Source organism: Empidonax traillii, unplaced genomic scaffold, assembly GCF_003031625.1.
Source record: "Empidonax traillii isolate 1590-97213 ecotype Southwest subspecies unplaced genomic scaffold, ASM303162v1 scaffold1105:size522451, whole genome shotgun sequence".
Taxonomy (NCBI): Eukaryota; Metazoa; Chordata; class Aves; order Passeriformes; family Tyrannidae; genus Empidonax; species Empidonax traillii.
The window spans coordinates 248,796-264,987 of NW_020956298.1; the positions used below are offsets into that span (position 1 = coordinate 248,796).

General features: G+C 44.9%; 1 long non-coding RNA gene across 1 annotated transcript; it reads right to left on the reverse strand.

Moving 5' to 3' along the window:
• Positions 1 to 7,486: 7,486 nt before the first annotated feature.
• On the reverse strand, positions 7,487 to 9,346 carry LOC114068658. The gene is made up of 2 exons (XR_003573639.1): positions 8,913 to 9,346; positions 7,487 to 7,577 (listed from the first exon to the last, which is right to left on the reverse strand). It is a non-coding gene; the product is annotated as an uncharacterized LOC114068658 (long non-coding RNA).
• Between the last annotated feature and the right edge of the window lie 6,846 nt (positions 9,347 to 16,192).

Sequence of the window (16,192 nt, forward strand, 5' to 3'; positions counted from 1 at the left end):
ATCTATCCTACGCAGATCACCCTCTTGTCATGGCTGTTGCCTGCTCTGTGACCCCACAGCTCCTCAGATAGCCCTTTATTTGTGTACACACAACATCCCCCATTTCTTAGGAATGTCCAAGAGCTTTTTTCAAACCCGGCCGAGCAGCTGTAGGGCCATAAAGGGCTGTGAGACATCTGAACTGGGCCGTTCTAGCACTTGAATGTGCAATGCCAGCTTCATTAAGGCTGGCATATCTCTGGCCGTGTATTTGCATGCCCACACAAGACATGCATTATTTAGTGTGTCAACATAACCCCCCCCCCCCAATCACCCTTACAAGGCCTTTTGGAGCTCTTCAACATTTTCCTGCTCCAGGATAATTCAGCAATGACAAGTCCCACCCAGGAGATATGACCACATACTGGAAAAGGAGAGTCTGTCCAATGTGCTTGATGCAATTTTACTAACTAAGTAGCACAGGCAAAACAACTCAAAGAAAATCAGAAAGGAAACAACATTTCCACTCAAGAAGCCTCATTCAATATGATGGTGAGAATACATCAGTCTTTTTAAATTTCCTTTTCTGAGAGTTTTGAAAAGCTTGGATAAAACTTTTCTCATCTTCCAAGCATTCTCCTAAGAGATCCTTCGAGGAAAATGTGTTGTGCCTCAGTCCTCTGCCATACAGCTTGTACTAGCCCTGGGCTATGATAAGGGAATTTCAGGAGAGAAACCAAGGGACTAGGCAAAAAAGTTGAAGCTGTGGCCTTTTTCCATATCTAGTTACACTGTTCTCACAGTGTAACTAGCCCCAGGTCATGTCCCATATGCCAAAGCGGAGGAGCAGAGAGGTACACTGTACTTCTTCACCCATCCTTCAGGCAAAGCAGATGTGCTTTTTTCAAATTTACCTCATAGTAGAAAAAGGAGTGTGAATGTGGATCTTTTGAACCCAAATTTTTTGCCCAGTCTACTGAGACGCCATTGCTTTAGGAGGCTCCATGCACTCTGACCAGTAGGGCTTCTAATATTCTGAGGTTGTTTAAAGTCTTATAATGTGAGTCAGAGACCATCCTGGATTTAAGGGCTCTTGACCATCTCCTGGGACACAGAAGGGATGGCACATATTGACCCACAGAGTGGGCTCTCCTGCTCCCTGCAGCCTCACACACTCGGCATCAGAGGATTCTCAGGCTCACACTTCCCTGCAGTGGAACAGCAGAACTTCTGAGTTGAATTTCTGTCCACCCTTATGTTGCAGAACATGTCTGGTCCTAAGCAGTTCAACCTCTACAAGATGCATACCTCCTGCAAGTCCACTGGGATCAGAATTCATTGGAGCCAGCTCCCGGGACTTTCCCAGACTCTCGTCCATGCGCCTGACTTGTTCATCTGACAGCCAGGTTTGGGGATTTGTCCCCAGGCAGACAGTTTTAGTAGAGCACTTTGAGGAAACTGGTTTACCATCTGTCTGTGTCTACCTGTAGCAGCTTAATGGAGAGTAATGATCCTCCATGAACCCTCTAAATGAAAGCCATTAACTCAAACGATGAGAGAAATTGAATTATTGTCTCACCCAATACTTCCAATTTACCTGCCAGTTCACCTTGTCTAAGGCATGCTGAACATGGATGTAGTCTCTGTCAGTCACCAAGTTGCAGGCACAGAAAGAAATCCCTCCTTGGATCCCCAGGGAAGTTAAAATGTGCTGGCAAGTCCTTGGTCAATTACTGACTGATTTTTACAACTCACTTTCTCTCCCTGAAATCTGAACTAGTTCAAGATTGATATTTTTTTCTGGTGGTTTGCACTGACAGCAGGTGTGTCCAGGAGCTGTTCTCCTGCAAACCAAGCCTGCTTCTCCCTGAGGCTTAGACCACGCAGTAGGTGCAATGTCAGTGGTCACAGACCCCCTGGGTATATTTATGCTGTTTTAATCAGATTCAGCCTGACACTTCTAGAGAGACCAAATTTAGTACAAACACTAAACATGAAAACATCAAGATAAACATGAATACATGGTTATAAGGATGCACATGAGCTGAGGACCCTAAGCTCTCCCAACATATAGGATCTCCTCAGTCAACTGGCAGGAGGCACAGCAGACTTGAAAGGAGAGTTTGCGTGCACATTTCCCAGTTTGAGGCAATATTAACAAATTAGTGTCCCTAAATCTGGAGAACTATCAAATCGATTTGATGCCCAGGGTGCAGTGGTACTTTGTGACCATTTACTGCAAAATGCAGAGGAGTTAGAGCAACTCAGCAATATCTTAGAAGTGAACTATTTTGTTCTTACTCATCATGCATCCAACTGTGGGCAAAGGGGACTTTTTTGTCCTTGATGTTTGATGAAATAGACTTAATCAGACAGGACATTGGCCCTGATAGTGTCATGTTAGTCCATCTATTATTCAGGTTTTGTTTCTACTGGTCCCTAGATGGATTGGTGTGTCTCCCAGATGTTCTTCCCTGTTCATGCAATGTCTTTTCATTTTCATAGTCGATAACCTTGTGTGCCTGGTGTGTGCAAATCTAATTATATTTTGGTTGAGCAGAAAATGTCAGCTTGCATATACTTCCAAGACTTATGGATATCCTATCTCTGGAAATAGCAGAGCCACAAATGGGAACTATCCACAAGTGTGAAGTTAACTCAGTCTATTTGCAAAATAGAATAAAAATAAAATAAAATGCCCAAACCACAACACACCTTTATTCTTTGCTTCTGTAAAACTGCAGCAATAGATGGAAAATGTCAGTAAAGGCGGAGCTAATAGCATATAGATGATGCGTGCAGGGAACACAAATATAAAGTCTCTGGTTTGGCTCCTATTTGTTTCTTGCTCTGCGATCTTGGTGAGAGTTCATTTTAACCATCCCTTTTCTGTGCTGACACTTTCTTACCTCTTCTTCCTCACCATTCATTCTGTATGTGTGTTGTCTTCTTCTGCTCCTCCTAAAAATGTATGGATCCTCCTCAGAAAAGACAACCAACCTTGAAATATCATCTTTTATACTGCTGCCTGCCTCCATCAGTTGTCTGTTATCTTAACCCAACAAAAGACCTTCTGTTGTGGCTGCTTGTGTGCTTAAAGTGCCTGCGGAGGTTCTTGCAAAACTGGGAGCTGAGGCTATCAGCGGCTGCAAGGGAGACACCCCAATGCCATGGACACTCAATGCCTTCAACAAGCTCAGTCTGCTTTCCCAGGAAGTACACAGAGCTCCCGGAATTTACAGTTTTAAGTATGTTTTATTTAGAATGGCTGTGCTGGGGTTTTTTATGGTGTTCTCTCTTTCTATAGATTTTCTGATACTGTGGTGGCTGGAAAGGCTCTTGGTGTCAGCTCATGTTGGAAAATGTACTATATATAAAATATGATGTTGTTGACAAAACTTACAGATGACTGAAGCTCATTAACAGTAGCAAACAGCTGGTGCTAGTCAAAATGCAAATTAGTTTTCCATGTCAGGAAGGAAGGCACAAATAATCATCCCAAAAGGCAGCAATAAAGACCTACTTCTATCATTTAGGATCCTATACAGCTCCAGGACATAAATCCTCCTGAATTTATGGGAATGCCTTGCTGCAGACAACAGCTCAGCTATGACCTCTTTGGATTCAGGATTCCTTCCACTGATTCCCACAATGAGGATGAAGTTAAATCAGTAAAACTGAGTCACAGAAGTCCACAGAGTGTGAATCTTTCATTTACTGGCTCAAGCAATCCTGTTCAATTTTCACTGGACTGTTTGGTTCAGATGCCATCAGAAGGCAGTGACAGACCCTAATTATAGACATCTGTGAGTAATGCATTTCACAGCTGTTGTGCTATAATGGGCAGAGAGAAGTTTGGGCAGCAGCCAAACATGTTCATGGAGTGCCGGATGCCGATTGCTGGGTCTCCGCTTGGTGCAGAGCCTGTGGGTTGCAGCTGCTCAGGACAGGAGGCAAGCAGCACTCCTGGGGCACCACATTCCATGGGATAGACCAGTGCTATCAGAAATACCAGCTGTACCTGAAACAGAAAGGTAGTTCTCATTCCCAAGGAAGGTTCATCCCACTGGGCCACAACAGCTACTGTCTCCAGAAGCTGAAGAATTGTAGAGAGAAGAAATTGAGCCTTAAATAACAAGCCAGGAGGCAGACAGAAGAATACTGCAAAAAGAAAAGACCCCTGGAGGTTATCCCAGGGTACCTCCTCTCCTGTCACCGTGATCAGACTGTAAACTCCATGAGGCAGGAATGACAGTTGGCATCATATAGATGGAGATACTCTCTGGTAGGTCAGTGATGGTGCTGAGATACCTCCCTCTTCATTTGTCCTTGCAGATGTCACACTTCCAACATCCCTGGCTCTCTAGGGACTCTGGAAGTGGGGAATAGGTCTGCAGGCTTAGAAATAGGTGCCAGCTATAAATAGTGTGATAACAACCTGCAAATAAGCTGAAGAGCCAGAGTGTAATGGCAGAGGGGCTGTCACCATGTGTGGGAGATGTTGTTTTCCCTGACGCTGGCAGTCCAGCAATGGCAGCTGTGAACTATCCATGGAAAGCATCCAAGTTGCCATGTGTTCAGACAGGGAAGAATTCAAGCTCAGCTCCCATTCCTCACAGTCCCTGCTATTTCTAGCTCCCTTTCATGTGTGTGTGTGTTTTAAATAGATACAATCTTTAAATAGCCATGACTTCAGATGGTAGTTTTCAAATAAATCCAAGTGATGGACTGTGGTCTGACCAAGTGCCCTGGGGCAAGGTCTGGCCTCTTATCATAGCCTTGGTCCTAGGATCCAAATGGATCAAAACCAAGACCCTGAGGATACAGCACCTGAATTATATGGTGCTGGCCTTTGTGTGGCTAGGTTCCAAAGTTCTTCCAAATTTCTGCCCAGGCAGACAGAGCATCACCTGTCTGAAGCACAGCCCCATTCTTCAGGGCACCTAGAAAATTCTGGACAGCACGGTGCCTGGCTGGAGGCAGTGGGCAAGGAACAATAGAGCAGAGCAGAACTTGCCTACTGGTTTCAAACACGCATGATGGATTACAGTGCTTGGAGCGTTTTGCAATTTGGATGAGAATTGTCCAATCCTCCAGCAGCTTTCACCTGGTTTTAATAGCCGGATACCATCAACCAGAAGTTCCTCTGGAGAAAGCTCCTCTGCCAGCAAGAACCAATCTGTTTATAAGAGATCTGATCACATTTTGTACACTTGAATTTAAACTGAGCTTGTTAAATGGACCTGGCCTGAGTCTGGTCTCAGTCAATTTCTACAATTATAAAACAGGGACGAGAGAACAAGGACCAACAGTTCCTTGTAAGCAAACCCACTTTTCTGACAGACTCTATCTGTGAGCCATGGAACCTGTCTACTTCTACCTGTGAGCATCTTTCAGTGTTTTGGTCAGCCACTGAAAATATATTTGAAGCAAAAAGTCAGCTCATTCTCTTGTTAGCTTTGCTAAACAGGTCATTGAGTGACACAGAAGCTGAATGAAAGGATGGATGCTGGTTTTAAGAGCTGCAAAATGTTGCAGCTGTTAAAAACATCTGCAGTTCTGCACACTAGAAGGAGGAGGATCCAGCTTTCCTGGCCAGAGCACAATGCTGACTGGTCTCAGAGTAAATGTTACTATGTGCAATGCTGTCCAACACAATGATGTGCTCAGCTCCCCGTGCACCAAGTACTCTGTGCATTGGCTGACGCATCTTCCTCCAATACAACCAATATTGACAATTTCTAGACTGGAACAATATCCCTAAGCTCTGCAGGAGTAGCTGCTTGGATTGGTTTAGCTTTGTCCCTGCAGGGCTGATTCAACAGTCTGGTTCCTCCAGACTTGGTGCAGAGCTGGGAACTCACCATAACGCAAGTCTCCCTGCTAGGGTGGAGCAAGCACATATTTTTTAGATGACAGCTGAGTAAACTCAGTCCTCTGGTAATTCATAAAACAGGGAAAGTGCAAGAAGTCTTGAAGTTCTTGCCTTCTGGCAGAGATACTGGATAGCATCGTGCTGTGTAACTTTATACAGTAAACCACGCCTTGGCCCAGCTTCCCTGTGGGGATAGATTCTAAGGATGGCTAGCAGCCAGGAAAGGGCACTGGGGTTCAGCATCTTTTCAGCAGAAGGTCCATGACATCAGACATGTACCTGCCTAGCTGTAAATTAGTTCCCCTCCACAGGCAGAAACTTGGTTCTCCAGAGCACAAGGGCAAGTATGTGCCCAAGAGCACAATCAGCTTGTACCTGTTACACTGGCAGTGAAAAACAGGTGAAGGCAAGTTTGTCACTTCAGAAAATCACTCTTTTCTTATATTATCAGAATCACAGAATATTAGAAGGGATCAACAAGGATCATCAAGTTCCATCAGTCCCCCCTGTTCTTCACAAAACCACCACCTAGAGAAACCAGAAGTTTCCTTCACTTCTGGTAAAAGAATATCTTGTTTTTCATCACTGTTTCCTAAAAATGAGCAGATGTGGGAAACTATTAATACCCCCCCTGTTCCAGGATGGACACTACCATGTGTTCAGCTTGAAGCGTAAATGAAGACCATAAACAACCGTATCCCACATTATAAGGCCATCCTTTTCCCTGACCAGTATAAATAGGATGATTTAAGCCTCTATGCCCCGTACTTGGAAGCCAAATGGATTGTTTCCATCGCACAGTCTTGGTTTCACCATATAGGATGATTGCAATGTACTGCATTCCACTGCCCAAGCAAATTTCATTGCTGTTATTGACGCTCTTCTCAAACAGTTTTGCCACCTCAGTCCTGCTCCTATAGTGAACACACTGGAGCCTGCAATGACCATGGACCAGAACATACTATTGTTCCTTCAAGAGAGCAGAGTGCCTCTAGCAAAGGCTGAACTCACCTTGTTACACATTCACAAAGCAGGATTCAAGAGGAGTCTTTTTTCATTGAGAAAGAAGAGTTTAGATTTATCCTGGATATAGAAGGTTTGTCAGACTAGCCTGGCTAATGCGCATGAGATTTCCATAGGCGTTGGCTCACAAGGGAATAATGGGCCATGATTCATTCTCAGCACTTTCCACTGATCAGCCAAAACTTTCACAACACTGAAATTCTTCACAGAGACTGATTTCAGTGCAAATCTGAAGATGAGGCTTTAAATCCTTAGCAGCTGACCTCACAGTAGACCCTCACAGCTCCTCAGGGCTTATTAGCTCAGGAACAGGACCAGCCACAACACTCTCCAGTGGGCAGGAAGGTCTCAGTCCTGAGGCTGAAGGGGTTAGCAGCTCAGCAGAAGGACTGGGTGGCCTAAAGACATAAAGGTGATTTATGGCCTGCCTTCTGAGTTGTGTCCTCAGCTGACCATGTTCTGCCCATGTAACTTTCATGCAGCCTCAAGCAGACCTGCTCAGACCATTATCTCTGCAAGGGCGGAATGACTTCATCCCTGTTTCTACACACCATGAAGATACACCCAGAGTCACTAAACAAGGTCTAATTGAGGAGAGGAAGGTAGAAGTTTTCTTTCTGGTATCCTTTCATCTTTTCATGCTCTGGTTTCTTTTCAGTCAAATGGGGAATGAATCATCCTTCTATCTTCCACTGGAGAACTGCAAGGGATTCATAAGGCAGCATGTGTAGGATATGTCAAAGCTTTCAGCAGAAAATCCTCTCCCACAGATCCCATAGAGCTGCACCCCCTGCTCTGCAGACACATGAAGGGGAGCTGCTTTGCTCTGCAGAAACAGAGATATCAGGTGAGGTGGCACCGGAAATCCTTATCCTGAGCTAGCTCAGTCAGCTTTTCCTGGAGAACACAAGCTCCACTCAGTTAAATAAGTCCTGCTACCTTATGCTTCAGAGATTACAAAGCCCCCACCACCACACTCCTCCCTCCTCAGATCCTGTGTTGCTGGGGGCCCCTCCAGTGTTTCATTAGGTTTCCTTTATTAAGGCTTCATGTACAATGAGGGACTTTGTGGTGAAGTGACAGAGGGCAGCCAGTTCGTGTGGGACTCTTTGTCTCAGGTTTTGTGAGAGCTGGTACTGTGAAAGCATTTGACATGCCCACCAACACAAAGACAATTTAATCACTTACTACTTTTAATTGGGGGTGTAGAGAGGGAAAATAAAGAAGAAAGTGCCTGGATGAGCTGCTGCCAGAGGACTCAGGTGGGAATTTATTGTAGCGGCTCCTAACTTTCTGCCAATTGCCCATAGCAATGTATTGTGTAAGAAAGCAGCCCCCACCACAGTGGTGTTTAAAGGTCCAGAGATGAAGGCAGAAGAGTGGTTGAATGAGTTAAAGTGGGAATAACAACTCCAAGTGGGCTTAAATCCACACAAGAAGCTTTTAGGGAAATTCTGTAGCACATGAGAGCAGGTCATGGAGGAGCAGAGATTTTGTTGCTTGGTCTGCAAAAAGTATTAAGCAACTGCCAGTAAAATGTAGGTCTTTTCCAACTGCACAAAGCTGGGCAGCACAAAACCACTACTGATTTTGGAAACTCTAGAGGAGCCAAAAGTTGTAAATTCAGCTCTTGACTTTGGCTATGCCCTTTCTGTAGTGGAAATTTACTGTTCAAGATGGGAAATGTGGGTTATAATTTGGAAAAAACATTTTGATGCTCAGAATTCCCTCTTCCAGCCCTAAAGCCTGTAGTCCTGCAGGTCTCTGAGCACCGTGGTGGCCTCCCAGAGACAAAGCAGCAGGCAGAGTAGAATTGTCTCATAAGATGCTAAAAAACAGCACAGCCTTATTCCAAGGTAGCTCTGATGATTTGCATGGGATAGCAGGTCGTGGTATATGGAGATTCCCAGGAAAACAAACATGTCTCTCTGTGCTTGATAGGTGTGAAATGATATTTACTTGCCTAAAAAGAAGGCATTAATTGTATTGGATGAGGCAAAGGAAAAAACAAACAAACAAACATGTGACTTTAAACCTAGGAAGGGAAAAAAACTTTAAAACAATCTTCTTGGGAGGTCCTGATGAAACAGGACAGCAGAGACAGCAGCCCGTTGCCCTTCTGATTTGAAACCCAGCTAATTAGCTCCGAAGTATGGTGCTTCAGATCTGAACAGGGCATGAAGCTGCTGAGTTTGATATTTCCAGGCCTGTCAGCCCATGCATTAAAAAAGAAACGAGTGAGGGAGCAGCAGGCTTAATGAGGCACCCTGGGGCAATTTGGCAGAGCCGGAAAGAGACCGCCTTGATGGCAAAGTCCTCCTCACATGGCTTCCTGATGTGAGCCTGGGGTACAGAGTGGTGCTAAAGGAAGAGTAATTCCTCCTCCCAAGGCCCCTGCAGGGATTCACAAAGGCTGGGACCAGAAAGCAACACCAGTAAGGAGGGGAAATTGTGCTTTGGAGGAGCACAACTGCAGAGCCAGGACACTGTCTTGTAGCAGCAGCCTCTTCCTGGCATCCCAGGTCTTTGAGCTGCAAGAAGATGTGATGTCATGGTCTTCTGGGGAGGCAAAGTCATACATAGATGTTGTTTCTTGTGCTAGGCTTGGGATAGCATCAACTCCATTTGGAGGCCCTTTCCTGAAGATACTTGGATGTGGTAATAGCCCTGGAGCAGACCCCTGGACCAAGCCACAAACTGTGTTAAAAAGTGCCTGAAACCAGGACAAGACCTACATGGAGAGGTGTCAATACCCTTAGCAGGCTGTCTCCTGTAAGGCTGGCAGGGCACAGATATAACTGAGTGAACTCTAGGCAAGACAAAGGTTAATGGGAACATCTCCCCTCCAGGTGCAGGACATCCACCCATGGAGAGAGAAGTGAGAGAGTGATTTTTTTTAAGATACAAATGAGAACCAAACTAGAAATCGGGCACCCAAATCCTATTTGAAGTTCAATTTCTCCCAGAACAGAGTTTATCACATCTGAAATAGAGTTGCTCTTCATAAAGGCTATCGCAATGGCATCACTGAACCTCAGAGGCTGTTATTCAAGCTCAGATGATGGTTTAGCAGTTGCCAAATGCAATTTGTTCAGATAGGGTCCCAGAACTTATACAGAGGTTCTCCAGAGGTTTCGCCACTAAAGTGGTATTGCTGCAGCAACACATACCAGTTTCCTAACTGTCTCAGGAAGCTATTACTGTCTTTAATCACTCAGGTTTTGAGTGCTGCACTGTCCTGTAGTCCACTGAGGGCTTCAACCCCTTCCTAGAACGCAGGAGAGCCTAGGAGAGCTCCACACCGCTGTGTAGACACACTGCCTGTATCCAAGGCAGGCATAGGAAAGCATTCCTAAGTGTGTCCAAACTGGAGTGCAATTCAAGCTGGGGCAGCATTACAGGTGACATCATCCTTGATCTCTTATGTGTGAGATCTTTTACAGGGCTGTTTCCTATTTCACTCACTCCCTAATTTTTTGCAAGAGACTATGCTGCCAGGCAGAGGAGAAATGTCCCCTTTGGGACCATGTCTCACACTTGCAAACCATAGACTGTCCTTTTTGCCCCTTAGCCCTGGAGCAAGAGATAAAATGGGAAGAGGAGTAGATGTTAACTGTGGCAGTCCCTACAGCATGATCCATCAATTCAATGCCTCACTGGAGAAATCTCAGATGAAAGAAAGGGCTTAGCCAAAAGAAACCGGAAGACAGTATTATTCAGGTAATCTAACGCTATGCTTCAGAGAGCACAAGAAGTTTATGTGGGAGGGTGAGAAAGCCATTTTTCACACGGTTGAGGATATTGCACAGCTCATCAGCTGCATCCTGGGAAGAGTCTCATCTTCCCAGTGAGCAGTTGCTATCTGAGAAGACAGGATTAACTGGAGCAATGGTCTGACTGGACCACTGGACTGTAAGAATTGGCTTTGTCTGAGTACCCATTCTCTTCCCTTGCCTTCCCCTTGAAAACACACATCAAGCCAGATCACCGCTCTCTGTCGCACCAAACTGAGAGGTGTGTTGCTCTTACATTAAAAGATAGGGCACATGCAAACAGATGTCTGAAGTGCTGGACCTTGCTTCGTCTGGGTGCTTGCACTGCTGTGAAAAAGTCATGACACTTCCCACAGCTACTGAGCTAGATAACAGACAGAATCACAGAACAGTTTAGCTTGCAGGGGATCTTAAAGATCGTCTAGTTCCAACCCCACTGCCGTGGACAGGAATGCAGCTCAAAAAGCAATGAATGGTGTTAGCACTTCAGGGTGAACTCAGTCTGCCATGGTGGGGGGCAGGTTTTTTACTAAAAAAAATACTGTGCTTCAGATTTCACAGTGCTTCTGGTGCAGTCATATTCCTTTGGTCAGCAATGGTCTTTCACTGCTCTGCTTTGGCTTTTGCTGTGGAGCAGCTCCTAGACATCAGGCCAGGAAAACATTTAAACATATTCCCAAGATCCCTTGATTTCAATCCTATGCAGTGAGTTGTATTTTCTTTTAAGCTGTTTTCTCTGCTATAAATTCTACCTTAAAAACAATTTCAGGGTCTCCTATCCACCCCCCTTATCTCTTGTTTAGCATGTCCTGCCCACCTCCCATCTTGCTCCTTTTAGAAGCAATATTCTGTGTATGCAGTACTGGTGTACGATAAATATTGCCAAAAAGACTTCAAGGCTGAGCTTAGGCAAGATTTACAGGCGGGGAACATAACTTTTCTTAAGCTAAATGCTTTAGCTTGAATAAAGCAGGATTTCCCAGGCACATCAAACATTTGACCTGATGGATGCAAACCCAGTCACCAGCACCACATTGCAATGACAGTGAAACACTGACCTACCCCAGGGCATGTAAACAAGAAAGATATGGAGCAACACATGTAATAGTCACAGATTTTAAGCACCAGGTAGATCAGAGACAGACAATCTTCAGTTTACAAGTACTTTCAGTATCATTCGGATCTCACTGCCCTCTCAGTACTCTCTATTCCCATGTTTCTCAATGCAACCCTGGTATAAATGAAGCCACTCATATAGCATGGAAGAAGCCCTGACCCCAGGCTCTTTTACTGGGGAGGTTGTTTTATAAAGTCATGCTATGCTGAAACTACATTGGGAATATGTGAGGAAGAAAAGGAAGGGTGGAATTGTCTACAGCTCCTGCTACAAACTGAGATTTAATGTCCAGTGCACCCAAGAAAATGTCAGAAATTGTTTTCACATTGCCCAGAAAAAGAAGGAACTTTTGTGAAGAGGAGGAGGAAGGAGAAAGGGCTGGTGGACCCAGGGCATCTTCCACATTGCTTGCAGAAACTCATCCTGAGGTTTGGCTGAGAACACAGGAACAGGAGGAATTACAGCCCATAGTACTGTTATAGACCCGGTTTTTATGTCTTTCCAAAACTAAGCAGTAGGCTAAAATACTGAATCTTCAAGGCAGGGCTATTGCATGTTCCTGATCCAGAAACCCCACATCTGATCTGTTCTCCTAGTAAAGATGTGGAGCTTCAGTGATTTCCATTGCGCTATTGGACCTGGCCTGTGGTCCTGGCCTGTGGTGGGACAAATCTTGACTTCACAGGACTTGTCATTTGGCTTAAGCAGTTGAAAACTCCTCTTTCTATCACTCTGTTTATGGATAACATACGAATATCCAAAGTATTTCCTAAACCTTGTTACCCCCCCAGCCACTGATCCCAACGTAACCCTATCCAAGCAGGCTGCCTCCCACAACAACCAAGTGTCAGGGGCATCTCTGCCTGCTTTTGCTCTCTGGCACTGTTTTTCCACATGCTTTTGCAGGATGGGCACATCTTGGACACCAGACTCCATCCAGCAATGGATTAGCAGCAATTAAGCAGTGCTCATTGCCCCAGTCCTAAGCGGACCTCCCCTGAACTGAACGGGAGCCACACTGGATCTTGCCTCTTTCCATTTCTGGGGCTAATTATTACCAACTAAACAGCACTAGGCTTTCCCTTTTTCTCTTTGCCATGCTTGTTAGCATTGTTTCTTCCAGCAGCTTTTCATCTCAATGGAGGCAATTGTGCCTGCCTGACATTTTAATTCTTTCCAGCTGCATCTGAACAAAATGACACAAATTAAGTGGAAGGGCTTGAGGAAGAGGGGGAAGGAAGCTCCCAGTCCCCACAGTCTGTCCTTGTCCTACAGCAAGGGTTTTGTGCTCAGTACAGCAGATGCTCAGAAGGTGCCATGGTGAGAGGTTTTGATGCCACACTGACAGTACGGTCCAGTCCAAGGGATGTTATGTTACATCAGCATCTCTCTTGACCTGTTTCTCTGAGAATCATGGTGGGGAAACTTAGAGGTGAAAGATTTTCAAGGTCTCCAAACAGAACAGTGGCACACTTTTGCCTTTACTTAGAGAAAGATACCTTGATTTAGGTACCTCACCTTAACTGAGGTGAGATTGAGCGAGCTCCTACCCATTCTATGAAAGGTCTGCAGCTGAACTATACTGGTTCAAGAGATGTTTAAGAGAACAGACTGGCAAGTTGCAAATTTCTTTAACAATACATAGAAATCTCAGCCATGAACAAAGACCTCTCTGGGTAAGATACTACAGAATGGAAAGTCTGCCTATGCCCCTTAATGTATTAAGGAGACCAAAGAGAAGCATTAAAATGAGTGTACTTAAATATTGCTCTTGCAGGTCTTAGGATGCCCATGCAGCTCTTTTCAGAATCTAAGCCCTCTAGCCTAAGCTAGGACAAAAAGAGTTGTCAAGAGACAACTTAAATGCAAAAAGTCTCTAGCAGCTAGTATGAACCACAGGGAACAGGATCAGACTGGCTCAGTAAACCACAGGGCAACACAATTAGACTGATGCTGGATTAAGCCTGCCATGAAACCAGAAGAAGAAACTGGAGACGTTTGCTTGCCACATTTGTGTTACTAAAGCCTCATATTAGTCAGCAGGGGTGGAAAAGGCTTTGGTGTTTCAGTGGTTCCTCATTCTAGCACCAGGCTCATGGTCTCACCTCAGCTACTAATTTCCAGGCAATAGAAACCTTGCCTCCTTGCTTCCTGCATCACATCTACCCTTTTTTTTTTTTTCATTTAATCAATTTCTTTTGACTCAGCTACTATCTTTGTGGACACTTTGACAGATTTTCCAGGGTCCTGCACTGCCTACTATTCCTATTCCCTGATTTCTGTTCACATCAAGCACTGTAAAGCTCAGCTCCTGCCTGAGGACAAAGGGTTTGTGCTGTGGTCTGAAGATGCAGCTATGGCTGTCACCGGAACTAGCCTGAGGCTACCTGGCTTCGGCACTGGTAGCACTGTAACCACATCAGCTGCATGGTACAGTGTCCACAACAGCTTCCCATTTTGGCACACAACAAGAGACATGGGCTGATGCAGGAGGTGTAAGGAACTGGAGATCAGGGGGAATGCAAGGGCCCACAGAGAAATCTGATGCAGGAGATGAAGAAAGTAGCTGGAAAAGAAATGGCAGAGGCAAACATAGTCCCCAGGGAGCTCTTTGTCATTACCCAAAATGCCTGTGATTTCTCCGCCTTGGCTTCCAAAACAGTAACACCATTGCTTCTGGAGAGCCTATCCCAACATTTGATACCAGACCTAAGTGCCTACATGGGGAACTGAACTGCTCAATATCATGTTACAGCCTGGGTCATCTCGGAGACACTCATGAAATGTGATTGGGAGTGTCAAATCAGTTTCTGGAGGCATCTATTGCTCTCAATTAACTAAAGAATCATAGAATCAGAATAATTTACTTTGGAAAAGACCTCTGAGCTCACGAAGTAGAACCATTAATCTAACACTGCCAAGCCTACCACTAAACCATGTCCCTAAGCACCACATTTACACTACTTTTAAGTATTTCCAGAAAGAGTCAAGTACCTTTGAGATTACAACCCACACGCCTCAGGAATTTGAGCTGCTTTTAGTGGTAGGAGAAATAGCCCAAGGACGACCATGCCAGTGAAGGAGAAGTGCAGATATATTTTCCAAAAAGGCTCAGAGCTAAATTTTTTAGCCTCATATACTAATGTGAACAGCAGACTCCTGCTTACAAAAAAACCCACACTTCTGTGCTTTTCTTCCCCACAGGCCATGATGTGCAAGGCCTATTTTTCTAGCTGATAAGAGCTTCTTTCAGATAGTGGAGCTGGCTCTAACACCAAGAACAAAATGTGATCCTGGCAGGTTTTCAAAGCACCCATCCTAACACCTGAGGAAATGTTATTGGGATGTGCTCAGCTGAGAAACGAGGAGCAAAAGCAGGGGAGATTTGCCATTTTCAGCTTGTTCCACAGTTTGCTTTTTTTTTAAAGATATGTTTGAACAGTTCTCAGCAGGAGTTATGGATGCTTCCAGGATTTCAATCCATGCAGATCTAAAATATTTGCAATCAAAATTGAGCTCCAGGGCACTTGTTTATTTATTGCAATAGTCTACATCTCTGTAGACCCCCGTGACTCCAACTTTGAGAGAAAGAGGCACAAAAAGGAGCAGAGGGTGACAGAGATAATAAGCATTTCCTGATTTATAAAGGGCTGTTTGTTTGTGCCTTTTTTTTTTTGTTTTTAACTTGCAGAAAGGATCTCTGTCCAGTAAGTCAAATTCCTTGAGGGATTTAAAGGAACGTGACACTATCCCTCTCTTATTTCATTTAGATGCCTTGCACCTACTGCTGTGTTTTCTTGATACTTTTTTTTTGCAGCAACATCAGCCTGAACAGTTGCCTCCTAGTCATCATTCCTTACTCCCTCCCAAGCGTTTGTTCCTGCAATATCGTGGTGCAATATCACAAAACTGTGGCTGAAAAGGGTAGGATAAAAAGAATTAGGGAAGCAAATGATTAATCAAAAAAAATCTGTTTTGGCTCTGTTGCTTTGTTGGATCTGTTCCCCAAACCAGCACTCAGCAGAGCAGCTGTGCTGGCAGGGAAAAAGGGATGGCGTGCAGCAGCCTGACGGCAGGATTGAGAGGCGGCAGAGGGAGGGAGAGTAGAAAAGCCCATCAAAGACAACATAACTTGAAGCTAAAGACTCAATTAGTGGCTTTTCATGCCACTGTTCCATGAGAAAAAGATGGTAAATCACAGGTCGTGCATCTTCCCAGCACACATAGCAATGTCTGGAGCACCTGCAGTACTGATGCGGAGCCCTCCCCACCTTAGAGACTCAGCAGGAGAGGAGGGGGGACCAGAGTGCCTTGAGTTCTACACAACAAGAACGTTTGGAAAGACTCATCTTCAGACTTGTGCACCTTTAAGCCACACCTGGGCACTTCTAAGCCCCAGTTTTAAGGAAGATTTCACAATAGTGC